This window comes from Acinonyx jubatus, chromosome A1 (assembly GCF_027475565.1).
Source record: "Acinonyx jubatus isolate Ajub_Pintada_27869175 chromosome A1, VMU_Ajub_asm_v1.0, whole genome shotgun sequence".
Classification (NCBI taxonomy): Eukaryota; Metazoa; Chordata; class Mammalia; order Carnivora; family Felidae; genus Acinonyx; species Acinonyx jubatus.
In genome coordinates this window covers 169,128,296-169,156,283 of record NC_069380.1, presented here as the reverse complement: position 1 = coordinate 169,156,283, position 27,988 = coordinate 169,128,296, and the positions used below count along the sequence as shown (strand labels likewise).

The window sequence follows — 27,988 nt, the reverse complement described above, 5'->3', positions numbered from 1 at the left end:
ATCTGGATTGCCCCATACCTACCTCAGACTCCTGGTGCCTCCTCTCCCTTCTACCATATGCTCTTCCTTTCTGCTAATTAGGAAAATGTCTTGGGTGTAGCAGAAAGACATGTGGCATGCTGGGTGAAGCTACATGTTTGGGCTTGGATAGATTTAATTCACAGAGTATGCTATGTGCTGTCTGGTTCTCCAAGAAACCCAATAGAAGCTGATCTCATCCTACTGATTGAATTTGATGACATGCTTATCATTTCCTTTTACAGTTTTTATGGTCCAGAATGACTCTGTTGCCAATATCTTCTGATAGAGGGAATTACTTTTCCAGGCAGTGCAATCATGCTATTTATCAAAAGAAACACTGGACAATCACAGTGGACTTCAGCGCTGTGTCCTGAGCCATCATCTGGCCAACTCTCGGCAAGAAACTTCTTTGTTCTTTAGAGACTGAGCTCTATCCCCAAGCACTAACAGAATCGAGATGGAAGAAGTTGGAATTCTTCATCTTGGTATGTAAAGAATAACTTACTGTTTATGCATATTAAGGGACATTTTTAAAAGAAGCAATTATAGGATGTTTTGTCCCTGTCTCGCCTGATCTCTGAGGTCACCTGACCTCTCCATTTTAACCTTGGTTTTTTACATGAGGGGTGTTTTTACTCTATGTTTATGAATCTGTATCTATTAAAACAAACACTTTATGTGTAATTCATTCATTTATTCAATATTTACTGAATGCCTACTATGGTCCTGGCATTGTTTTAGGTGCTGTGACACAGTGAGGTTCCTGCTCCCAGGAAGCTGAACCCTGGCCTTGAGATACATGGTAGGACAGACATGGGTTGAAGGCACTGGGGTGCAGCAAAGGGGAATGTTCCAGGAAACAAATGGCAAAATTGTTCTGAAAGGAACACTGGGTGTAGAACCTACATTTCTTAAAGTGTCAAGGATGCTATAAAACAAATATCAATTTTTCTATCATGCTTCTAACTATACCATTCACTATAGCATTGAAATATTCAGAGCTCCTATTTAAATCAGAAGCTGTTACACAATCATTTCTGAATGACGGCAGTAATGATTAGTTATAATATGGTTTATTATATGAAATTAGTAAAACCTGAGGCCTCAAAACATAATATGCACCATAAAATCCTGATATAATGTGGTTAATCTATTCTTTGGGGTTAGCTCAGTCTCCCTCAATTATCATTATAAAAAGCTTTCACTCCAACTAGAAGAAAGAGCAGCTTAATTTGTAAAAGAGTTCTATATGCTGCTGCCTTAGTTAAACAAAGACAGAAAAGCAGGAGGATGGAATGTGGATTTGGTGAAACACTGGCATAGAATACAAAGCAGCAACGAGTCCTTAATATAAATGCATTCCACTTTAATAATTACAGGTGAAATGAACTATTTTGGGGGAAGAATAATGGGAATGAATCGATTCTATTTCAGGTTAACATTTTGATGTGAGGCTTTAAGCATTTGTAATTCCAAGTTAAGAAACACAGAATGTGGCATTTTTCATTTTTGGTATGAATTTCTCTGTTTATGGATACTGTTTCTATATGCAATATGTATTTTTTTTTAGTATAACCATTTTCCTTCTCACTTTTTTTTTAGAACCACATCCCTCCCTAAACTACCCTGCATCCCTTGCATTAATCCCTAGGCTTCCTGAGGGAGTGAGTCTCTATAGTAATCTATGGATTCTATACCCTATCCAATGTCTTTTTCAGGGATTTTAGAAATGGGAATAAAGCCCATTCTGCCTGTCTCGCTCTGAATTGCTGAGGCTGTAAGATGTGATACTGGGGGTGGTGCTAGTCTCCATATTTCTTACCATGTGGCGTGGTCTCCACAGTCCAACAGAAGATGAAGCACAAGCCCAGAGGAGCAAGAGGAAAGACAACACAAGTCCTTGTTCCAGTTGTTCCCAGGTTCAGTGCCAGATTTCTTTTCTTGAATTGTGTAAGACACTCTGCTATCCTGATTTTCTCCTTTTTGATTCAACTAGTTCAAGTTGGGTTTCTATCACATGCAACCAAGCAATTCCTGACTAATGCAGTCACCCTCACTGCTGCCCTATATGAGCTCTTCAATAAATTTGGTCTCTTCATCCTACTTTCTTTTCTTTTCTTTTCTTTTTTTCTTTTTAAGATTTTATTCTTAAATAATCTCTACACCCATTGTGGGGCTTGAACTTATAACCCTGAGATCAAAAGCCACATGCTCTACCAACTGAACCAGCCAGGCACTCCTCTTCAGCCTACTTTCTAAACCTCTTTTGTGTTCCTGCCTCCATACCTCTGCCTTGGGATCGTCACCGTTCCCTCCCCTTATGGAAGCTGTCTTTACCAGCATCCAGCCCAAGTTCCACTTTCCCTGACTACCTGGGCAATCTCTCTATCCTTAGAACTTACATAGCCTTTGTTCTCTATATATGCTCACTGGCACTTTCACTTTCCCCAAACTAGACCATAAAGTCCTTGAGCACTGAGGCAATGTATCCTACCATTGTGTCTCTCCAGAGCCTTAAACAATGTGTTTAGTTTTGATAGGATGATGTTGCCAGCTATTATTTTATAGATAGATGATAATCTTGAACTTATAATTTAAATGGAAGATTAACAAATATAATGAACTCAGTTAGCTGAGTAATTATTTTAGGATTAGGTTAAACTGAACGCCAATAGTTCTTATAGTGATGACTTCTATATAGAGATATTGTTGTATAAGATGTACACACCCTGTTTGGCAAGGAGGATGTGTTTTGAGAAATAGGACCTCCAATAACGCCACACAGGATTGTTAGAGCACAGCTGTCAAGACCATGCATTCCTGGCATCTAATGACAGTAACCTCTTCCATTCTCTTCAAATGACTTGAAGTCATGACATGCTTCTGGCCCAATTTTCTTCTAGGTGTTTTTCAAGCAATAGCAGGTCAGTTATCCCAGGCTACAGGGATATTTATGATGCCATTCTAATGTCACAGTATTTCCACAACCCTGGATCGTCTGCTGAGTTTCACCCTATGTTTTCACATCTATTTCTTTGAGGGTGACACCAGCTGCATTACAACTAGTATAATGATAGCATCCAGCATGACATTTTCCTTGCTTTCTTTGGGCCATGTCCAACTCTATCACTTTCAAATGTTATGTTAGCCATTAAGAATAAAAATTCCTGACCAGACCCAAAATAATTGGCAGAAATAAAGACCGAAGAAAGTAGATACCATGCAGAACATGCTTACTGTAGGAGAGCAAGGCAACATACTCAGAGGCAATGGTTTTTGCAGTATGTGTCTCAGCTCTTATTGGCTGAGTGCCTACAAGTATAGCTAACACTCAGAACATGGGGGGAATGTTCAGTAATAGAGAACCGAAATGGATAGTATACATATATTGATACATGTGTATGTAATTTGGGAAAATACTTCAGAAAGAAATCACTTTATAAATTTTAGGGACAGAAAAACAGGGTTAAACCTGGTAACTTAGAAAATGGAGAACTTCAATATAGACATATACTCAAGTTACAAATACGGCTTCTTTGCTAACTACGAATGAAGGATTCAAAACTCAGGACTTTGATATAGATTTGTGAAAAGGAATGGAAGGAGAGAGGTCCTGAAAGGTGAAAAAGTAGATCACAAAAATAACAGACTGTAGGTCATAATACCAAGGCAGTTACAAACCAGAGGTGGGATGACCATTGTTCTAGTTAATGAAGACAACAAGATAGAGAAAGGCCTCTGGATGAGCAGCATAGGAGGAAGTGTCAGAAATGTCTGGGTCTCAGCGTTGGGCATGGACTTGTTGGGACTGCATTCCCAGGCTGCAAGACTCTGAGGAGCAAATAAAATATTCTCTCATGAAAACCCCTGACAAGCCTCCATCCTGGTCAAATGACTCTGGCCATCCGTATTATTAAAAATAGTTTGGGTTAACTCAAAAATGCAGAGAAGCAGTTTTTCCTTGAAAAAGCTAATGCCTATAAGCATTACATATGGATAAAAGTTAGCAGGCCATCGTAGGTCCACTGGATTTCATCTTAATAACAACTTCTAACCTTAATTAAAAAAAAATTTTTTTTTTTTGCTACTCAGGGCAAATTATAAATTAAGATTTCAGCTTCTGGCACTGCAAGATCAGAAGAAATGCTGAACACTACAGTTTTGAGAAATGAGTACAGTAAAATACAGAGGAAAGAAGTCTCTCGTCCTGTTGTGTTCTTGAGATGACAGCATAATATGGTCACATCCCATTTAATTCCTAGCTAACTCCAAGGCTTCCCTCCCCAGTAGGGCCAACCTCATGGATCTACAAACCTTGCAGTGGTACATGGCTCTCCTCCCGGAAGGGGCCCTGTGCTTGCTTTAATGTTTTGCTGTTACTGTTGGGACATGCTTAGCAATTTTACCTTTGAACTTGTGTTTTGTAAATAGAGCCTGAAGGGGCAAGGCGCACACTTGTGAACAGAGGGGCTACTCCAGAGGTATGTACTGGAGGGCACAGATCTTCAGGTGCCAGAGGCTGCAGGCAGCAGTGTATACATGGAGTATCACCCAGCATAGACAGAAAGCCAGGGGTGGTCCAGGATGCTAAGGGGATCCAGAGGAGATGGCTGTGGCTGGACCTGGGTCTAGATTAGTGGTGGCAACAGCAGCACCGGCAGCCTTGGGAAAGGGGAGGGTGTGGTGGAGGCCAGTACTGGGACCCAGGTTGTGACACTGGCTTGGTGGTTCATCTTGGAAGCTGGGCCCAAGAGCTTCTGCACAAATATTAATTCTCTAGACTGAGCATGGGTGTAATAACTCCTGGCACCGGGGTACCTGGGTGGCTCACTTGGTTAAGCGGTTAAGCATTCAGCTTTGGCTCAGGTCATGATCTCATGGTTCGTGGGTTTGAGCCCCACATCGGGCTCTGTGCTGACAGCTCTGAGCCTGGAGCCTGCTTCAGATTCTGTCTCTCCCTCTCTCTCTGCCCCTCCCCCTCGCCCCACCTGCAATCTGTCTCTCTCTCTCTCTCTCTCTCTCTCAAAAATAAATAAAGACATTAAAAAAAAAAAACCCACTGGCACCAAGGAAGTAAACTTTTCCTACAAATAATTACAAAACAAAAGCATATCATGGATATTGCAGTAAAGCATATTAGGGAGTTACTATCACTTTTCAAAGAGTTTAGAATTTCTGGGTTTGAAAACTGCTACAACAATGTGAAACAAATGTCCACAGGCTTATAAATAGAAATTAAATTTAAAAAAATGTTTAGTTTATTTATTTTTGAGAGAGAGAGTAGGGGGGGAGGTTCAGAGAGAGAGAGAGAGGGAGAGTGAGAATCTCAAGCAGGCTTCACACGGTCAGTGCAGAACCTGATGTGGGGCTTGAACTCATGATCCACAAGATCATGACCTGAGCCAAAAACAAGAGTCAGATGCTCAATTGACTGAGCCACCCAGGTGCCCCCTAAATAGAAATTAAATTTAAGGATTGTCCCATTAGAAGGAAAAGAACACTATTTTCACGTGAGACTTCAGACGAACCAGTTACTAATGAAGATGACAATTGTAAAATTGATTTTTCCTTTTATTTGAAAATACAATAGAGGAGTCTGGGGGAAGATGGCAGAATATGAGGACCCTGGGGTCTCCTTGTTCCACATTTACAATGAGATATCCACATTCAAGTAAAAAAAATGGGGAGAGTGATCAGAAGACTGGTAGAACAAACTCCACAACTAAATACAGAGAAGAAGCTGTATCTGAAAGGCAGGATGGGAGCTGCCTGCAGGAGGGAGGTAGCTGTGTGCATGGAGAAGACAGAGAAACAGGCCCTCACACCAGGGAGCTCACATACGTAAGGTTAATCCCCATAATTTTTGGTTTCAGAGGGATTGAATTCCATAGGTTTGTAAAACCAGTGAGACTTGGAACCTGGAGCTTTAAAAGTCAGCTGACTCAGCACTAGGTGAGCCAGAAGGGTGAGTGATAACTGAGTCCCGGCCCTTAAAGAGACAGAAGCCTATGCAGAGAGGCAACATAAAAATCACAGTTTACACAGTGCTGGGGGCAAACAGGAGACAGATCTGTTCATACTGATTTTGGAGCATGTTGGGGGACTTTGAAAATGAGGGAGGTAGCAGGCATCATTTTCCTCCCCTGCCCCCCAGCATAAACACAGCGCCCCCTGTGGGAGATAGCGCTGCACAGACACTTGCTATATAACCAGCTAGCAGTGTGCCATGCCCACAAGTTCTCCTGAGGACTCGCCCACTCCAAGGCTGCTAGACATTCCTGGGCTCAGGAAAATTTTGTTAGCATGCATGCCCCACCCAGCTGCTAGCCACACAGCTGCCACTGCACACCATGCCCAGCTGCCCCAGCACACAGCCCCCAGGCACTGCAGCATTTCCGGGGATCCAGCATAAGACTAGTGACCCAGCACAAATTTTGCTAACATGCCACCCTGCTTCTGAGTTCCCCAGCAGGTACACCCCCTCACAGCTGGCCTTCCTGGGTGCCACTAACACTACAAAGAGAAAGCACATTCCACAACAGGCAGAGAGCCAGTGCACACAACTGCACTGAAAGGAAAAGTGACTCAGACACAACAGCAGGGCATAAGCAATGAACATAAGATACTGTCCTGAAGTGCCACATCCTGGTAAACAGGAGACAGTGCCCTGCAGGACACTGAAGGACCTCTTCTTCATAAGGCCACTACTTTCAAAAGTAGAACACATAGCTGACTTTCTTAACACACAGAAACAGACAAAAAGAGGCAGACAAAATGAGAAGACAGAAATTTATCCCAAATGAAAGAATAGGACAAGGCCACAGCCAGAGATCTAAGAAAAACAGATATAAGTAACATGCCTGATAGAGAATTTATTTATTTATTTATTTATTTATTTATTTATTTATTTATTTATTTTTAAATGTATGAAATTTATTGTCAAATTGGTTTCCATACAACACCCAGTGCTCATCCCAAAAGGTGCCCTCCTCAATACCCATCACCCACACTCCCCTCCCTCCCCCCCCCCATCAACCCTCAGTTTGTTCTCAGTTTTTAAGAGTCTCTTATGCTTTGGCTCTCTCCCACTCTAACCTCTTTTTTTTTTTTCCTTCCCCTCCCCCATGGGTTTCTGTTAAGTTTCTCAGGATCCACAAAAGAGTGAAAACATACGGTATCTGTCTTTCTCTGTATGGCTTATGTCACTTAGCACATAACACTCTCCAGTTCCACCCACGTTGCTACAAAGGGCCATATTTCATTCTTTCTCATTGCCACATAGTACTCCATTGTATATATAAACCACAATTTCTTTATCCATTCATCAGTTGATGGACATTTAGGCTCTTTCCATAATTTGGCTATTGTTGAGAGTGCTGCTATAAACATTGGGGTACAAGTGCCCCTATGCATCAGTACTCCTGTATCCCTTGGGTAAATTCCTAGTAGTGCTACTGCTGGGTCATAGGGTAGGTCTATTTTTAATTTTTTGAGGAACCTCCACACTGTTTTCCAGAGTGGCTGCACCAGTTTGCATTCCCACCAACAGTGCAAGAGGGTTCCCGTTTCTCCACATCCTCTCCAGCATCTATAGTCTCCTGATTTGTTCATTTTGGCCACTCTGACTGGCATGAGGTGATATCTGAGTGTGGTTTTGATTTGTATTTCCCTGATGAGGAGTGACGTTGAGCATCTTTTCATGTGCCTGTTGGCCATCTGGATGTCTTCTTTAGAGAAGTGTCTATTCATGTTTTCTGCCCATTTCTTCACTGGGTTATTTGTTTTTTGGGTGTGGAGTTTGGTGAGCTCTTTACAGATTTTGGATACTAGCCCTTTGTCTGATATGTCATTTGCAAATATCTTTTCCCATTCCGTTGGTTGCCTTTTAGTTTTGTTGGTTGTTTCCTTCACTGTGCAGAAGCTTTTTATTTTGATGAGTTCCCAATAGTTCATTTTTGCTTTTAAATCTCTTGCCTTTGGGGATGTGTCAAGTAAGAAATTGCTACAGCTGAGGTCAGAGAGGTCTTTTCCTGTTTTCTCCTCTAGGGTTTTGATGGTTTCCTGTATCACATTCAGGTCCTTTATCCATTTTGAGTTTATTATTGTGAATGGTGTGAGAAAGTGGTCTGTTTCAACCTTCTGCATGTTGCTGTCCAGTTCTCCCAGCACCATTTGTTAAAGAGACTTTTTTCCATTGAATATTCTTTCCTGCTTTGTCAAAGATTAGTTGGCCATATTTTTGTGGGTCTAGTTCTGGGGTTTCTATTCTATTCCATTGGTCTCTGTGTCTGTTTTTGTGCCAATACTATGCTGTCTTGATGATTACAGCTTTGTAGTAGAGGCTAAAGTCTGGGATTGTGATGCCTCCTGCTTTGGTCTTCCTCTTCAAAATTACTTTGGCTATTCGGGGCCTTTTGTGGTTCCACATGAATTTTAGGATTGCTTGTTCTAGCTTTGAGAAGAATGCTGGTGCAATTTTGATTGGGATTGCATTGAATGTGTAGATAGCTTTGGGTAGTATTGACATTTTGACAATATTTATTCTTCCAATCCATGAGCACGGATGTTTTTCCATTTCTTTATATCTTCTTCAATTTCCTTCATAAGCTTTCTATAGTTTTCAGCATACAGATCTTTTACATCTTTGGTTAGATTTATTCCTAGGTATTTTATGCTTCTTGGTGCAATTGTGAATGGGATCAGTTTCTTTATTTGTCTTTCTGTTGCTTCATTGTTAGTGTATAAGAATGCAACTGATTTCTGTACATTGATTTTGTATCCTGCGACTTTGCTGAATTCATGTATCAGTTCTAGCAGACTTTTGGTGGAGTCTATCGGATTTTCCATGTATAATAATCCAGTGAAGAAATGGGCAGAAAACATGAATAGACACTTCTCTAAAGAAGACATCCAGATGGCCAACAGGCACATGAAAAGATGCTCAACGTCACTCCTCATCAGGGAAATACAAATCAAAACCACACTCAGATATCACCTCATGCCAGTCAGAGTGGCCAAAATGAACAAATCAGGAGACTATAGATGCTGGAGAGGATGTGGAGAAACGGGAACCCTCTTGCACTGTTGGTGGGAATGCAAACTGGTGCAGCCACTCTGGAAAACAGTGTGGAGGTTCCTCAAAAAATTAAAAATAGACCTACCCTATGACCCAGCAGTAGCACTACTAGGAATTTACCCAAGGGATACAGGAGTACTGATGCATAGGGGCACTTGTACCCCAATGTTTATAGCAGCACTCTCAACAATAGCCAAATTATGGAAAGAGCCTAAATGTCCATCAACTGATGAATGGATAAAGAAATTGTGGTTTATATATACAATGGAGTACTATGTGGCAATGAGAAAGAATGAAATATGGCCCTTTGTAGCAACGTGGGTGGAACTGGAGAGTGTTATGTGCTAAGTGACATAAGCCATACAGAGAAAGACAGATACCGTATGTTTTCACTCTTTTGTGGATCCTGAGAAACTTAACAGAAACCCATGGGGGAGGGGAAGGAAAAAAAAAAAGAGGTTAGAGTGGGAGAGAGCCAAAGCATAAGAGACTCTTAAAAACTGAGAACAAACTGAGGGTTGATGGGGGGTGGGAGGGAGGGGAGTGTGGGTGATGGGTATTGAGGAGGGCACCTTTTGGGATGAGCACTGGGTGTTGTATGGAAACCAATTTGACAATAAATTTCATATACTGAAAAAAAAAGAAGATGTGGTATATATACAATGGAATATTAATCAGCCACAAAAAAAAGAATGAAATTTTGCCTTTTGCAATGACATAGATGGAGCTAGATAATATAATCCTAAGTGAAATAAGTTAGTGAGAGAAAGACAAATGCCATATGATTTCACTCATATGTGGAATTTAAGAAACAAAAGAAACAAGCAAAGGGAAAGGAGAGAGAGAAACCGCAAAACAGACTCTTAATTATAGAGAAAAAACTGATGGTTACCAGAGGGGAGGCAGGTAGGGGGATGAGTAAAATAGGTGATGGGGATTGAGGAGTGCACTTGCAGTACTGAGCAACAGGTGATGTATGGAATTGTTGAATCACTATAATGTACACTTGCAATCAATAAAACACTGTATGTTAACTGGAATTCAAACTAAAACTTAAAAAAATAATTGGTAAAAAAAGAAAGATACAACAATAGAATATATTAGTAGGTGTTTTGAATTATTTACAAATTTATGACACCATTTTTATTTTCTCGTACAATCTCCATTTCAGAAAATGTTAGAGGAAATACTTAAATGCCACTGTACTTATTTACATTTATAATTAAATTCAAATGCATGAAACTGATTTTATGGGAATTATTCTTTTAAAAATTTTTCTGCAAGAACCATTGGCTCCTGATCTACTAAAATTAATAAACTATTATTTATTGTATTATAAAATTAAGGACCAAAATATTTTCTATAATTTGTCCATTTATTTTGCTACTTATGCATTGCTATTTTCCCTATTACATTTAATAGGTAAAAAGATATTTTTAAAGGAAAAATGTTTATATTTTAGTAACTTTAACTGTACTTTCCCCTTCTTTTTGAACAAGAGAACTTGCATTCTTTTTTTAAGTTTATGTATTTTGAGAGAGAGGGAGAACACAAGAGAGAGGGAGCAGGGGAGGGGCAGAGGGAGAGAGGGAGAGAGAATCCCAAGCAGGCTCCACCCTGTCAGCATGGAGGCTTGATCTCACCAAGTGTGAGATCCTGACCTGAGTTGAAATCAAAAGTCTGACATTTCACCAACTGAGCCACCCAGGTACCCTTGGACCTTGCATTGTTATTTTACACTCTGCCCCACAAATTTTGTAGTCGGACCTGCTCCCTTGAGTGGTGACCCCTCCATGAACACACTCAATATCTCCTGCCTTTAGGACAGTATTTGCCTTGAACACAAAGAATTGAAGAAACTTAGGGAGCTTGACTCTCTTAAGTGTCAGTATTAGGTCTCCTTGATGATAGTCTCTCTTTGATAATGACCTCCACTTTGTTTTCAACATCATCTTCTCTATACCTTGGTTTTAGTGCCTGGGTTTCTGTTCTTCTTTCTAGCTTCATTCCTAACCACTTTCTTACCCCTACCCCTTCACAACAAAGGAGAGACTATTGAGACACCCTCAGTTGTTGGTACATGAAATGAGGCAGTTTGGAGAGGCTCAGTGTTGAACCAGAACCATCTATTTGAGTGGAACAGGTTCTGAAAGAGTTGACTATTTTGCTATAGAAATCTCAGAAAGACAGGCCTTTGTATTCAGATGTATGATCCCTGGTTGTCTCCATCCCTATTTTCCCATTCTTCATCAGAATAGACATTTGAGCAGGGCATATGGCTGCCGAGGAAAAAACTACCTTTCCCAGCCTCCTTTGTAGCTAAGTGTGTCTCTAGGACTCAGCCTGATCAATGGGATGTATGCTCAGACTCTAGCAGCATTAGATGAATTTAGCAGCACTAGATAGCAGGTACATGCTTTTTTCCCCTTCTTCCAGGATTCTGCCTGAAAAATGAATATGATGTCTGGAAATCCAGCTTAGCAGAAGGACAAAGGGATGGTGGAACATAAAGTTAGAGCAAGTTTTTATGATTCAGAAAAAAGCACCCATTCTGTAAATCCTTTATTACCAGATGCAGAAAAACTTCCATAATAAATTCAGTCTGTTCTATGAGAATGGCATTGTTTTAGGACTGTGGAGTACACATTCTGCACAACAAAACACAACTTGGTCTAGAAGGAGTCTGGGCCCCTGAGGACCTCATGGAACAAGGTTTCAGTACCTGCCATAGTTATTTAAATCTGGACTTTTATATATGAGAGAATAAACTTTCTTATTCAAGCTATAGTTATTTGGGGTTATTTGAAGCCAAATCTAATCCTGATATGATGACCCATATTGCTTATCACCATTTTAATGTGCTCTGGTATAGTTGCTTCTCAAATCTTTTTTTTTTAATGTTTATTTATTTTTTGGAGGGGGGAGGGCAAAAAGAGGGGGACAGAGGATCCTAAGTGGGTTCCACACTGACAGCAGTGAGCCCGATGTGGGGCTCTAACCTACAAACCAAGAGATTGTGACCTGAGCAGAACGCTTAACAGACTGAGCCACCCAGGTGCCCTGCTTCTCAAATCTTAATGTTCATATAAATCACCTGGATATCTTGTTATAGGGCAGGTTCTGATTCAGCAGGTCTGAGGTGGGGCATTTCTAACTAGCTCCACACAGATCACCATTTGAACAGATCATCATTTGAACTGCAGGTTTTTATGAAACCATATATACTGCTATCTCTTCTTGAGTTAGGAAGAGAGAGACATCTTGTTATTGTTGCTGTTGTGTTTTTTAGTTTCCGTTTTTAGAGCAAGAGAGTGGGGGAGACGGGCAGAGAGAAAATGCAAGCAGTCTCAATGCCCAACATAGATCCCAGTGTGGGGAGCCCAAGGCAGGGCTCCATCCCATGACTTTGGGATCATGACTTGAGCCAAAATCAACAGGCAGATGCTCAACGGACTGAGCCACTTAGACACCCCAGAAGAGAGACTTCTTTTAACTTTACCAGCCATTGTTGTAAAGAGGTAGATCATTATTTTTGAGGTCTGATGAGAAAAATACCACATTATACATTTCTCCAATTTAGAATCCTTTTAAGATGGTTTCTCGCAGTGTAACCTGTTGACCACTTGTGTAAAGAAATTGGTTAGAGAAAAACCTTTTTAGGGGGAGGGAGTTTGTTAAAAATAGTGTTGTCCTCTCAAGGCAGCTATTAAATCAGAAAACCTGAGGATGGGATCTCAAAATCCATGACTTTAACCAGCTGCCCAGGTGATTCAGATGCACTGTAAATTTGAGAACTCCTGCCTCAAGAGAAAGGAAAGGCAGGCAAATGAAACTATAAGGGCTTTGGCCAGCAAGACTTCTAAACATATCCACTGTCTCGAAGAAATGCATGATGACTTGGTGAGAATGGGAAATAAATGCAGACTAGAGCCTGGAAGTCCCTAGGAGCTGGAGAGAATAAGCATGTCTATGGACTGTTGATACAAAGCCAGAACAGGTAAACCCTGAAGGAATGTTGACTAAATGTCGGTCACTAGTATTGGGAGCTAAAACACTCACACTGAAGCCATCGTTTTGATGCTGATGTAAGAAGAGGAGACCCACCTATAGGCAGCAGGTAAGTTTATTTTACTTGATGTCTTGGGAACACAAAATAAATTCAAATAAAAAAACAAATTTAGAACAACAAATTTCAGTTCCAAGGACCAGATTTTTTTTTTTTTTAAATTTGAGAGAGCGAGCAAGTGAGTGTGAGCTGGGGAAAGGGGCAGAGGGAGAGAGAGAGAAAAAAATCTTAGCATAGAGCCTAACTCGGGGCTCAATCCCACATTCCTGGGATCCTGATCTGAGCAGAAATCAAGAGTCAGATGCTCAACCGACTGAGCCACCCAAGGTGTCCCAGGACCAAATTTCTTTTACAATTTATCGTTAGCCTTTTGCTTATTAAAATTGAAAAATTACTCCTGGAAAATGCCTAACAAATCTACATTTTGTGCAACTTAGAAAAAAGATCTTGCAGAGCGGGTTTAGGAAGAGGAAGTATTTTGAAGCCTTTATAAAGCATAAAATGGGAAGAGAATTTCCCCTTTAACTCTATTATTACTAGGTTTTGTACCAAATGAGTGTGGAGGTGCAATTTATCTATAATAAAACTTTGTTCAGAGACAGTCAGAACTTTGCTTCATCATTCTTGAGGATGGAACAACTCTCCTTCACTAATGCCCCCCCCCCCCCGCCCATTCCCCACTATCAACCATTTTACCTAGTGACCCACAGCCCTCCAAATCATAGAATCTGAGATCAAAACACCTAGCATTCTGATCAACTCTCCAGGATTTGAATCTAACCTACAGCCTGTATAAAAATGGCCCAGGCTAGTAATGGAGACTTTCTTTTCTCCCATGCAGTTTTCACTTTAAGGAGGAAAATCCAAATTTATCTCCTCATATATTTTACCCCTTGTATGTCGAACTTTTGAGGGCTGCTTCTACATGACACTTCTTTAAATATTTAAAGAGAACAATCAATCTACCTTCTTTCTTCAGGCTAAATATCACCAGTTTTTTTTTTTTCCATTTAGGTTGTAGAGGACAGAGGAACATTTATCTCCTTTATTATAGCTACTGTATGTCTATTAATACAACTCAAGGTCATATTAGTTTCTTTTTTGGAGGGAGAGTCACATGTTGACTTATATTAAGCTTGCAATTGAATAAAATATTCATGCCTTTTCCACAAATGGTTCTGGGATATCACTGTCTCTCTGTCTTGTAGTTTTGCAGTTTAGTTTTTGAGTTGGTTGAATTTCGTCCCTTTTTGTACCATTCAGTATTCTGGGATCCTAGTTTTTCATCTGTTTCTTCCTGTCACTGCATTTGCTTTTTCTCTCAGCATCATGATCTGCAAATATGATGACCATGAGTTTGATATTTTTACCCATGTTGTTGCATAGGCAATATTCTGTGCTCCATCACTGGAAATCTCTTTTTAGTATGGCAATCACCCAGTAATCAGTACTTGAGGGTCACTTTTCTAGTTATAGATTCTTCTACATGTCCTAGTATCTGGTTCACATCTTTCTAACTTGACTGCAAAGATCTTCTGGGAGATTTTGCTTAATTCCTTTATACTATCTGGATGCACTGTAACTATAACATTTCCCTAAGTCAGTCCTTTAATTCTATTAAAAAAAAACAACAACAGGGGCGCCTGGGTGGCTCAGTTGGTTAGGCGACTGACTTCAGGTCAGGTCAGGACCTCACGGTTCTTGAGTTCGAGCTCTGCATTGGGCTCTGTGCTGACAGCTCAGAGCCTGGAGCCTGCTTTGGATTCTGTGTCTCCCTCTTTCTCTGCCCCTCCCCTGCTAACACTCACTCTGTGTCTCTCTCTCTCATACATAAATATTAAAACAATAAGTAAATCCAGTCTATTTTATATCAAAGTCTTTACTTATCCACCTGGGCTGGGACAGTGAGTTGATGGTAGTGAGCAGATTGTGAAGGGCCTTGAAAATCATGATAAGGGGTGGTGACTGTTTTGCAAACAGTAGGGGATTCCTGCAGGGGAGCAAAGGAGCAACATAATTACATGTAAGTGTAATGTATCCAGATGGACGGCAGCTGCCCAGGTGTCTGGAGGAGCTGACATCCAGAGGTCTGAGAAACTGAGGGTATATCAGAATAGGGCTGGCATGTGCCTAATATATCAAAGAGGGATGAAGCCAAGGCCGTTGGTTTTTGGTCAGGGCACATTTTCCTAACTGAAATGATGTTCTTGAGACATTGCTGAAGCTTTTTCAAAATCAGGTTGTAAGTCTACTTGCTTATATTGAGCCACAATCTTACTCCTAGCTACTGCCTCCTATTTGTTCTGCTTCTCTCTTTATGAGCAACTTTGAAAGTTTATCTATTCCTCTTTCTATATAAGAACTTAAATATTTTAAAACCATGCCCATTTCCTTTTACTCAGGCCAAACATTTCCAATTTCTGTACTAGAAATGTTACTGACTTAGCATTATCTGAAATAAGGGAGTTAGTCTCTTACGCAATATACCTTATTAGAAAAATGTAAACGTAAATTTAATTTTCATTTTTTATTTTAATCTTATTTTTGAGCCAGTAACTTTCAATATGTGAAAAAAATTCCCCTGAAGTATCTTTAAGATTTAAAAAAACCCAGATTGTAAAAAAGATGTGAACGATACCTCCCTAATTTTCCTTGCTTCCAACCAAGATTTTCATGAAATAAAATCTCCACTAATTAGACTTTTTGGAAAATGGAAAAAATGATTAATTGAAATTTTTTGCCTGAAAAATGTTTTTTTGTTGTTTTGGCCTTTAATGTTGAAAACAGTTTCCTGACATATATATGCTATGAAGATATACTAGAAAGAGCATAGTTAAGTTCTTTCCAGTTCATGAATTTTGTAGTAGATTCTGCTATCATCCCACTTATTCATGGTAGAAGCAGTTAAAAAACAATCTGTTTTTTTCAGACTATTCTTTACCAAAATAGCAAGAGTCAACCAGGAGGCAAGTAGAAACAGGTGAAGGAGATAAAAGGGAGAAAGATCTCTTGATGTCTTTGCTGGAGTAAAGGAGCTAAAGGGATTTAAAGTAAGATTACAAAAGGGACAGAATAGCAGCCATTGATGGATAATGAGTTTAGTGTCAGGATGAGGACTTTAGCTTTGACATCATAGACAAAATAGAAGCCACTGCAGTTCTTAAGGTGAGAGGGAATTAATTATAATGTCAGGAAAAACAACTGGTCGGCTCTGTGCCCATGAACCAAAGCAAGCCAGATCACCTTGGAGCCTGCAGTAAACTGAAGTGAGATGTTAAAGCATGCATTTTGATGGCGGTGAAGATAATGACAGAAAGGAGTTGTAGAATTTGTTGGACAAAGGAGAGAAGTCATTCTGTATATGTTAATGGTGCATTATGGGCTGGTGCCTCAGAGTTGTTCTTCATCTATCGACACCAGATCAGGGGTTCTCGACCTGGCCCTCTTGGCATTTGGGGTTAGGTAATTCATTATGGTAGAGGGCTGTCCTGTGCCTTGTAGGATGTTTAGCAGCAGCCTTGGCCTCTACCCACTAGAAGACAATAGTACTCTGTACCCCTCAGTTGTAACAAACAAAAAAGTCTGCAGATATTGCCAAATGCCCCCTGGGGTGCGGGGGCAAAATCAACCTAGCTGAGAACCAACCTGCCTTAGACCCTTCATTTGGCACAACCACCCTGCCATGTCCAGCCCCTGGAGAAGCTGTGCTGATAGTCAACATTGTTTTCTGCTCATTAAACTACTACCTCTGACTGTCAAAAGAGAAGGAAAAAAAGGTTGGAAAATGGAGAAAGAGGACTGCACATGCTTTACGGTTTTATTATTTTGTAAAAATAGTAAACGTCTTATGAACTAAAGTAGGATTTACTTTATTGCAGTTAGAAGGCTTTTCTTGCCCTCGTTTTCTGTTTAATTCCTTCCTTTAGCCCATATTTTCTGCTTAATTATTCTTCTCTCATTTCTTGAATTTTGCCTTTTTACTCTGCTTTGATGTTTTTCCAATTTTCTGAAATCTCTGTATTTTATTTTGTGACTATAAATCATTTTCAGAAGCACAAGAAGTATTAATGAAGAACATCAAACAATCTTATTAGTACTATATCACTTTTAGTAGCTTAACTCCACATTAAAAAAAGAATCACAATCATTTCAAGTATTTATAACCTCATTTAAAAAACTAAGTGTAGATTAAAAACAAAATTGATTACAAAGAAGTGGTGAGTTGAAGCCATTATCTTTTATGTGTTTTTATTTTAATCAATAGGTATCATTTTCCATGGAATTATAATTTTCGGTGTTTTACCATCTGTATTAATCTCTTGCTTATGGCTGATTTCTTTTTTTTCTTTTTTTTAATAATTTAACTTTATTTTTTATTTTTTAAAATAAATTAATTAGTATATAGTGAAGCAATGATTTCAGGAGTAGATTCCTTAATGCCCCTTAGCCCATCCCCCCTCCCACAACCCCTCCAGCAACCCTCAGTTTGTTCTCCATATTTGAGTCTCTTTTGTTTTGTCCCCCTCCCTGTTTTTATATTATTTTTCCCTTCCCTTATGTTTATCTGTTTTGTCTTTTAAAGTCCTCATATGAGTGAAGTCATATGATATTTGTCTTTCTCTAATTTGCTAATTTTGCTTAGCATAAGCAGTTCCATCCATGTAGTTGCAAATGGCAAGATTTCATTCTTTTTCATTGCCAAGTAGTACCCCATTGTATATATATATACCACTTCTTCTTTATCCATTCATCCATCAATTGACATTTGGGCTCTTTCCATACGTTGGCTATTGTTGATAGTGCTGCTATAAACATGGGGGTGCATGTGCCCCTTTGAAACAGCACACTTGTATCCCTTGGATAAATGCCTAGTAGTGCAATTGCTGGGTCGTAGGGTAGTTCTATTTTTAGTTTTTTGAGAAACCTCCATACTGTTTTCCAGAGTGGCTGCACCAGCTTGCATTCCCACCAACAATGCAAAACAGATCCTCTTTCTCTGCATCCTTGCCAACATCTGTTGTTGCCTGAGTTGTTCATGTTAGCCATTCTGACAGGTGTAAGGTGGTATCTCATTGTGGTTTTGATTTGTATTTCCCTGATGATGAGTGGTGTTGAGCATATTTTCATGTGTCAGTTGGCCATCTGGATGTCTTCTTTGAAGAAGTGTCTATTCATGTCTTTTGCCCCTGGATTTTGCCCATGGAAAACAAATTCACTGGATTATTTGTTTTTTGGCTGTTGAGTTTGATAAGTTCTTTGTAGATTTTGGATACTACCCCTTAATCTGATATGTCATTTGCAAATATCTTCTCCCATTCTGTGGGTTGCCTTTTAGTTTTGTTGATTGTTTCCTTCGCTGTGCAGAAGCTTTTTATTTTGATGAGGTCCCAGTAGTTCATTTTTGCTTTTGTTTCCCTTGCCTCTGGAGACGTATTGAGTAAGAAGTTGCTGTGGCCAAGATCAAAGAGGTTTTTGCCTGCTTTCTCCTTGAGGATTTGGATGGCTTCCTGTCTTACATTGAGGTCTTTCATCCACTTTGAGTTTATTTTTGTCTATGGTGTAAGAAAGTGGTCCAGGTTCATTCTTCTGCATGTCACTGTCCAGTTTTCCCAGCACCACTTGCTGAAGAGACTGTCTTTATTCCATTGGATATTCTTTCCTGCTTTGTCAAAGATTAGTTGCCCATACATTTGTGGATCCATTTCTGGATTCTCTATTCCATTGATCTGAGTGTCTGTTCTTGTGCCAGTACCATGCTGTCTTGATGATTACAGCTTTGTGGTATAGCTTGAAGTCTGGGATTGTGGTGCCTCCTGCTTTGGTTTTCTTTTTCAAGATTGCTTTGGCTATTAGGGGTCTTTTCTGGTTCCATACAAATTTTAGGATTATTTGTTCTAGCTTTGTGAAGAGCTCATGGCTGATTTCTTAAAAATAAATTCCCTCTGTAGTGGAATTAGCATTAATTCCATGCTCTTCACAACTCAGTTTTCAATGATCTTCATTTCTTTGTGGTATGCTTTTTCCCCAAGAGATGTAAATCTTCAATATTTTTTTGCTCTTTGAGGGACAAAGGTTTGCTAGAGTGTAACGTGACTTCCCCACTACAGCATTTCCAGGTGTGGCTATTGACCATTATCATGGGGGCTGGGGGTGGGGGGGTGTTTTGGAGAGATCATCCACAGCCTGGTTGGGACCTATTAGCCTGGGAACTCTAACCTGTACTCCCATTTCCTCAACTGCCCATCCTCTGCATTTCCGGAACCCTGATTTTTTTTCCCCCCAAGAGTACCTAGTCCTACTTAGGAGATCTATCAACCAATTATAATGTTTGCGACTTACTTGGATCTCAAGTCAAATAAACTTTTTATTTTTTTTATTTAAAAAAATTTTTTTTCAACGTTTATTTATTTTTGGGACAGAGAGAGACAGAGCATGAACGGGGGAGGGGCAGAGAGAGAGGGAGACACAGAATCGGAAACAGGCTCCAGGCTCTGAGCCATCAGCCCAGAGCCTGACGCGGGGCTCGAACTCACGGACCGCGAGATCGTGACCTGGCTGAAGTCGGACGCTTAACCGACTGCGCCACCCAGGTGCCCCTCAAATAAACTTTTTAAACACACACATACATCCATGAGATAATTGGGGATATTGAATACTGCCAGGATATTTGTTGATGTTAGAGGCTGTTCTTGTTTTGTTTTAAAGGAGATAGAATTTTATTGAAAACACTGCAAGGGAGAAGTGGGCAGGACAGCAAAGGAGAGACTACCAGGAGGCAGTGGTGGAAGGCTGTAGTTAAGGGGGGAAATGTGGAGGTATGGGAACTCCTTTTTTGGTTCCTATGGTGGGTTGTAAGTAGCCCATTGGTCAGCTAGGGCTTATGGATATTCTTGAAGTGGGCCACCTAATGAGCCTGTTTGCATTCAGCCGGGTGGTCACTGTGGGCCCTTTTACCCTACTCAGGTTTCCACTGCTCAAGTCTGTTGACTAAAAGTGGCCTCTACATTCCCCCCTGACAGATCAACAATGACAGATCTTTGGCATTTGGGCAGAGGTCTCATCTTAGGAGCTGCTTCCTGCTGGACGGCAGGCGGGCAACTTGGGCGGTGTGATGCACTGTCCATCAGCTATAGACTGGAGCATGATATTATATCAGTGCCGGTAGGCAATTTGAAATTACCTGGTAGCCAGGTGCATGGAATTTGGTGGGGGGGGGGGGGGGAGCAGTCCTCTGATGGTATGGACTGGAATCCTTGTGAAATCATCATTTGTATATGGAATTGTTGGATTCACTCATATGCATAGGAACATATTTTGCCTGTTGATGAAGATGGCAGCTAAATCCATGGGAACAAAGGAAAAAATGCAGGACTTGAAAGAAGCCAGGCGGCTAAGAGTTGGCCAGCATTAGGAAAAGATCCCAACCAAGTCCATAGTGTGTGCAGATTTGCCCTGGACGAGAGGCTGCTGCCAAGTGAGCTATATGTTGGGAACAGAGGCCTTGGGGGGATGGAGTGGGAGAGGAGAGAAGAGGAGAGGAGAGGGGAGGGGTCCTTTGCCCTCACAGGCCTGCATAGTCCAACCTGTTCCTCTCAGACCTTCAGACACTGGGGAGCTGCCCTGGCCTGAGACCTTCAGTTGTCTGAGGAGTACTAGGGTTAGACTGCTGAAGGCTGAAAAGAAAGGAGAAGGAGGGAAGAATACCTTTGAAGTGCAAGGGGGGGAAATCCCTCACTCTTTAGGGCAAGAGCTATCCAGTGGGTTCCCCCTGGGGCTTTGGATCCTCTTTGAGGCGTAATCTCCGCAGGAGGTAGTCAGTTCCCCAAGGAGGAGTCGGTCTACCAAGGGAGAGTCCTGAGAAATTCCTGGAGAATCTGGGGAGAGTCCTGTCCAGGCAGGCAAAGGCTGCCGATGCGGTGTTAACCAAAAGTGGTGTGACCTCATCAGGTGGAGGCCAGCAGCACAGGCAGTGAAGGAACTCCCCAAGGAAGAACAAAGGAGATGGAAGTTTATTGAATACACTGAAAGGGGGAGTGGGCAGGACAGCAAAGTAGAGACTTGTTTTTTTGAGATGTGACAATGGCATCATGGTTTTAGTTTTTAGTAATCTTTATCTTTTAAGGATATGTTACTGATATATTTATAAATGACAGCTGGATTTACTTCAAAACAATGCAGGGGTGGGGATGGGGAGATGAATGATGTCGATGAAAGGAGATGGACCATGAGTTAATTGTAGAGCTGGAAGGTGGGTACATGGGATAGGGTTTATTTTCTCTCTTCTTATGTCTGTGTTTAAAATTTCATTTTCCACAAAAAATACACACCATTGTATTTAATGACAGGAAAAGTTAAGGGAAAGAAACACAGGATGCAACCACCTCCTGGTGGCTAGGTACTTAGGGAAGTGACTTCTTTCCAGCCTGTGGGGATAATCTTGATTGGCTTAAGACAAGTTTTATTTCCCTTTCCAGTGATTGACTTAGGCACAGTATGTGATGTAGTTGTTACCTGTGGGGTAAGAGAAAGTTTGTTGGAGGCTTTAGGGAAAGTTTATCTTACACCGAGGAGAGAAACATTAGCCGAGATCCCTCTTCGTCCTTTGGCTGTGGTTGTGAATGGGCATGATGTCTGGAGCTTTTTATGGCTGTTTTGTGACTCTGAGGGGTCTAGCCTGAGAACAAAATGAGAGAGACATGGAGGATGGCAGAGCAGAAAATGGAAATTTCCCAGATCCTTGATGACCTTGTTGAGCTACTGAAACAAACAATACTGGATTGTCCTTCTGTCTAGATTTATTACATAGAATAGTAAATGTTCTTATTTTTCTTATTGTTTAAACTATTTTAAGTTAGAGTTTGATTTCTTTCCTTCAGAAAGCATTCTAAGTAGACTATGCACACTCTGTAACACAGAAATTTTACTCTCTTTAGGTATATACCCTAAAGAAACTCTTGTACATGTAAGCCTCTTGGAGACATGTTCAAGAATGTTCATAATAGTATTTTTGATAACAACAAACTGGATACATCCAGTTGTCTATTGGCAGTTGAATGGATTAATGAAATCTGATATATTCACGTAGCGGAATATGATACAGCAATAGAATGAGCAAACTGCAGCTCTGCACATCAACCTAGCTAAATCTCACAAATGTGTATTGATTTTTTTTGTTTTTAATGTTTATTTTTGAGAGAGAGAGAGAGAGAGAGAGAGAAAAACAGCACAAGTTGGGAAGGGGCAGAGAGAGAGGAAGACACGGAAGGAGCTCTCAGCACAGAGCCCGACATGGGGCTCCAACTCATAAGCTGTGAGATGATGACCTGAGTGGAAGTCAGATGCTTAACTGACTGAGCCACCCAGATGCCCCTCACAAATGTATATTGAATGAAAAATGTTGGACAAGAAAGTTTATGTGTAATGGTGTAATTACATTAAATGAACAAAATTAAAAATACATTGTTTGGAAATACATATATATCTAAGTAGTAAGGGTATAAAGTAAAGTAAGTGAGCAGTTATCCCCTGAGAGAGTGTTTTCCTTTAGAGAAGGTTGTTAGTGCAATCTGGAGGAGCATGTAGGGTGTTTACAAGTACTGGCAGTGTTATTATTCTTTACCTGCATGGTGGTTTCATAAGTGTTGCTTTGTTATCTTAAAAAATGCACATCTGTTTAATTTGCTCTTGTATATGCATTGATGATATTTCAATAGATTTTTTTTAAGTCTTAGCCAATACAAATAGTGTTGTGTATTAGAAATGAACTGGATATGGATTTAAAAAAATGTAAATGAAGATTGCTACTTAAATTAGTCTTGCTTTGAGCATTTCATTATCATTATTATAAACTGAGCTTTTGTTTCTGTAAATGGAAGAGCTGAGATAATGGAATCACTTCTGGACATTTTCTGTTTTTCCCATCAGATATCACCTCATTCTGCCTTTCCTTCTCTTTTTCAAGCTTACTGTCTATTGGCCTGGAGTACAAAGCACGTGAAACTTGTGAATTTGAGCCTGGTGTCATAGAAACTTCTGTAGTAAATACAGCTATAAGAACAGCAGGGCCTATTTGAAAGCCCCAAAACAACATCATTAGGCAGGGCCTCAGGGAAGAAGTTCAGTCTCCTTGAGTTGACTGCCTTCAATTCTCAAATTGCCCTCTCATTCTGAACTAGGTTTTGATCCATTTTAAAATCTCTTGTTCTTGGTGGAATGATATTTTGGTCCCAGGCTTGTAGCTTATGCTTCAGAGAGTCTCTCTGAGACATTGTCACTCTGAGGGATTCATTGAGTATTTAGGGAAACATCTATTCAAGAACAAAGGAAAAAGTACTTGACCATTACTTCTGTGATACTGATTTTTTTTTTCCTCTTGTAGATTAGTTTAGTGGAGTTTATGGTTGGAGAATGTCAGAAATGTTCTGACTACGTCAGTTTTATTACACAGATTACTTTTCTTTGGCTCACCTACTTATACATATTGTCATTTTTTCTTTTTTTAATGATAGAAGTTTAGAATAATCTCTTAGGTAAAGACAGTGAATGAAGGGGTTTTCCCAGGCAAAATAAAGTGTAGGAAAAGGACTGTAAGTGGTTTAAAAACAAGTTTTGGTCATCATTGGTCAACACTGGGCCAAAAGAGTGATGGTTTGGGGATAAAAGCACTGAGCTACTGAGACAACCTGAGCTTTATCCTTATGGAGACAGTGTGGTGTGAATTGTGCCACCTTAGTGAGAATTTGACTCTACACTTGACAGGAGCCCTAAATTAAAGAAGCAGGGCCTTCCATTTCTAGAGGACTATCTCAGTTTCCCTCCCCTTTTTCCTTAGGATTTTAACTAAGTGCTCACAGAAACTCAAACTCCTGCTTGAATTCTACATGCTTTCAAAATCCATGTAGAATGAAAACAAAGACATGAGCTCTCCTGTTCATCAATTCCTCACCACTTTATTTACGAAAAAAACTTTTTTTTTTTTTTAGTTTACTTACTTTGAGTGAGAGAGAGCTCACACGTGCATGAGCAGTGGAGGGGCAGAGAGAGAGAGAGAGAGGGCGAGAGAATCCCAAGCAGGCTCCATGCTGTCAGCACAAGCCTGATATGGGGCTCCATCCCACGAACTGCAATATCATGGCCTGAACCAAAACCAAGAGTCAGATGCTTAACTGACTGAGCCACTCAGGTGCCCTTACCACTTTAAATCATCATTTGGCATGTTTACATTTTTGCTTAGTCCCTAAAAAGCGTTCAAATTTGGGACTTCTAGTTGATAGAATCAGGAGAGATTAGGGAATTAGCAGTACCTGATGCTTCCTCAAGTGCAGGATTTGCAACCAGAAGAAATTATACACAGGAAATACAGGGCTACTTGAAAATCCTAAGTGTAGAGTAAATAAAACAAGTACTTATTACTGTAGAATATGATAGAATTGGTCATCTTAAAATCTCATATAAACCCTTTATATTAAGTGAACAGAAAATGTTATAGGTAAATTTAGAGTATTTTGAGCATGGTTTGCCATGTAAAGCAAACTTCAGATGTTATTTCAAATGTTATCTCATTCTACTGTTAGGTTAGGAAAGCTTTTCTAAGTGGAACATAGTATTTCTTGCTTTATCAGTAGAAATACTGATAAAAATACAGTAGTTAGTTCCTGATTATTAACGTTTGTTGTCCTTTTCAAACTTAGATTCAGTGGGCCCTGGTTGCTGACTGATGAAGAGTACTCTTCTTGAGTGGGAATAATTTCTATCCTCTTAAAAGATCATCTATGAGAAGCAAAATGGTGTAGGTAGTGCGGCGCTGGGCTGAGAGCCAGGTGGCCTTGGTTCTGGCCTAACTACCTGTGTGACTATAGAACAGGCACATACCCTCTTGGGTCTGTTGTTCACCAGCAAAGTGAGAAAGGTTGAAACAAAATATCTCAAGGTTTATAACTGGAAGTTCACAGCAACATGTCAATGGGCAGAAATCTAAAATATGACCCCAAAATATGAGGACTTGTGCCATACAAATGCTTATTGTCAACATGTTAGGACTCAATAAACGTAAAAAAAAGTCAAAATAATCTCCAATGATATTATCAGTTGATTTTTAAAAATCACTTTATATTTACACAACTGAAGGACCAGTTTTTCACCTTCTACGGTTGTTCAACTTTTTTTTTTTTTTTGAGAGAGAGAGGGTGCAAATGAGAGACAGGCAGAGACAGAGAATTCCACAAGGGGCAGAGAGAGAGGAAGAGAGAGAGAGAGAGAGAGTGAGAGAGAGAAGCAGGGCTCCATCTCACCAGATGTGGGACTTGAACTCACAAACCGTGATGTCATGACCCCAGCTGACGCCAGATGCTTAATAACTGAGCCACCCAGGTGTCCGACACTTTTTTTATGTAACTTAAAAAGCATTTAAACTTTTAAACATCACACAGACATCTACTTCTAAACTATAAACTTAAATTTAGATACAATGAGAGTGAGTCAGAGTTAAGTGTAAATTCCATTTTAGAATTCAAGCTCCTTCCATTCCTGTTTGTCACAGCCACTTCGTAAGCTACTTGAAGTGGGCTCTAGACCTTTACTGATCTTCGTCTGATCTTCCGCATTCTTGCCTGGTCAGATCACTTAGTACTGTACTCAGGTGCTGTCATTCTCAAAGATGAGGTTTTTGACCCATCCCCTGAGTTGTTTTTCTCGGTGATGATGGATTTATGATAATCGATCTACATCTATTGCCATGCCCTTGGGAACAATGGCAGACATTTTTTAAAGGTCTTACTGTGGAATTAAGTCAAACTAACTGACTTCTATGCCTCAAACCAACCCTCCCCCCCACTCCAGCATTCATCTATTGAAAGTGTTAAAATGAATGAGTGATTAGTTAAGTACTTAAGAGTGTGAAAATTCAGTCTGTAGCTGTGATCTGCTTGGAACAGCTGAGGTACAGAGTAGATTCTCAGATTTTGGGATGTCAGCGATGAGTGAAATTTCAGAAAAACAAAAATTGGGGATGCACACAGGTTTGCTGACTTGATTTTGCTAGGTGTAAATATTTAAAAACCCATAGCCACCATTAACATTAAGAGAAGTCATAATTTTTATAACAGAATGAACTTTTTGTACTAAAAATGTTGTAAGGATAATCTTGCAATATTAGTATCAACAAATTTAGGATTTTTTAAAATGTTTGTTTTGAGAGAGAGAGAGAGAGAGAGAGAGAGAGTGAGAGTGCAGGGAAGGGGCAGAGAGAAAGGAAGAGAATCCCAAGTAGGCTCACACTATACATTCAGACCTCAACATGGGACTTGATCCCAGGTACCCATGAGATCACGACCTGAGCAGAAATGAAGAGTTGGGCACTTAACCAACTGAGCCACCCAGGAGCCCCAACAAATTTAGCTTTATGAAAACTTGACTCAATCTTGTATTCATCTAGCTTTCCAAAGCAAATGTTGTAATCAATATGCAAATTCCTGTAGGGATTTTGATTGGAATTACATTAAATTTAATTTATAAATTTAAGGAGAGAAAGAACTTTTTTTTTAAAGTTGAATCTTATCTATGAACATGGCTTGTTTTTTCTAATAACTTAATTCTCCTTGACGCTTTCAGTATAATAACTGCATTTTTTAAGCTTAAAAATCTCTTGTGTATTTTAGGCAGTTTTAATTGCATACTTTTGAGTTTGTGTTACTTTTTTTAAACAGAAAAATGAACAAAAGTTTAATGACATGTATACTTCCTGCATACATGAGAGAGACCCAGGAAAACTGAGTAACTTCTTTTTGTTAGTATTTTGAATGGGATTTTTCCCCCATTAACTTCTAATGAGTTATAAAGTGTAAAAATAAATATTAGTGTTGGAATATCACTTTGAATCCAGCAGCTTTGCTGAATTAGCTTCTTCACTTTAAATCATTACGTTTTGTTTTTCTTGGATTTTTTTATGTAGTAAATTATATCATCTATAAATGATAGTTTTATTTTTTCTTTTCTAATCTTTAGATCTCCTATTTGCTTTTCTTTTGCATTGGATAGGATAGCTATTTAAATTCTTATAGATGAGGAAAATTAGCTTTATATATGTAAATGAGAAAAATGGTAGCATTAGCATTTGTCCAATATTTTAATTCTGAACAATTTATAAGACTATGTATAAAACTTAGCAAAATAGAGTATATCATATTACTATTGCTTGAGATGAGATGTTTTCTCAATTCTGCACATAAATTTTACTACATAATGAAAATTATCTCATTCTTAATTTCATGAGAATGCTTCTAGGGGTACCTGGGTGGCTCAGTCAGTTAAGCATCTGACTTTGGCTCAGGTCACAATCTCATGACTTGTGGACTCAAGAGCTGCGTCCGGCTCTGTGCTGACAGCTCAGAGCCTGGAACCTGCTTCGGATTCTGTGTCTCCCTCTCTCTCTGCCCCTCCCCTGCTCACTCGCGCACGATCTCTCGCTCTCTCTCAAAAATAAACAGTAAAAATTTTTTAAAGATTAAAAAAAAAAAAGGATGCTTCTAAAGTTTGTCTCTACATAAGATGTTTGCTGTTTTCTAAAGCTCTTCTTATGGAAGTTTTCTTCTATCCCTACTTACCAGGGCTTATTTCTTTCTTTGAATCATGAATAAGTATTGTTGCATTTTTATTGTGTCTTACAAAAATCCATTGCAATGATCATCTTATGATCATTTGATATGGCCAAATGTATATATCTTGTCCTTTATGCTTTTCTTGTGAGTTTTTAAATCTCTATTTTCCCCTACATTTTCTAATGATGAACTATTCTTACAAGTCTATTTGGTCATGTTGTATTTTGTTAT

At 39.7% G+C, this 27,988-nt stretch overlaps 1 long non-coding RNA gene across 1 annotated transcript in view; it reads left to right on the top strand.

The window, feature by feature from the left end:
• LOC106973158 (uncharacterized) overlaps positions 1-27,988 on the top strand; it is a 196,546-nt gene that overhangs the window by 145,142 nt on the left and 23,416 nt on the right. The window contains exons 8-9 of the long non-coding RNA XR_008300091.1: positions 326-506; positions 763-823. This is a non-coding gene — a long non-coding RNA (uncharacterized LOC106973158). The remainder of the gene's footprint in view (positions 1-325; positions 507-762; positions 824-27,988) is intronic.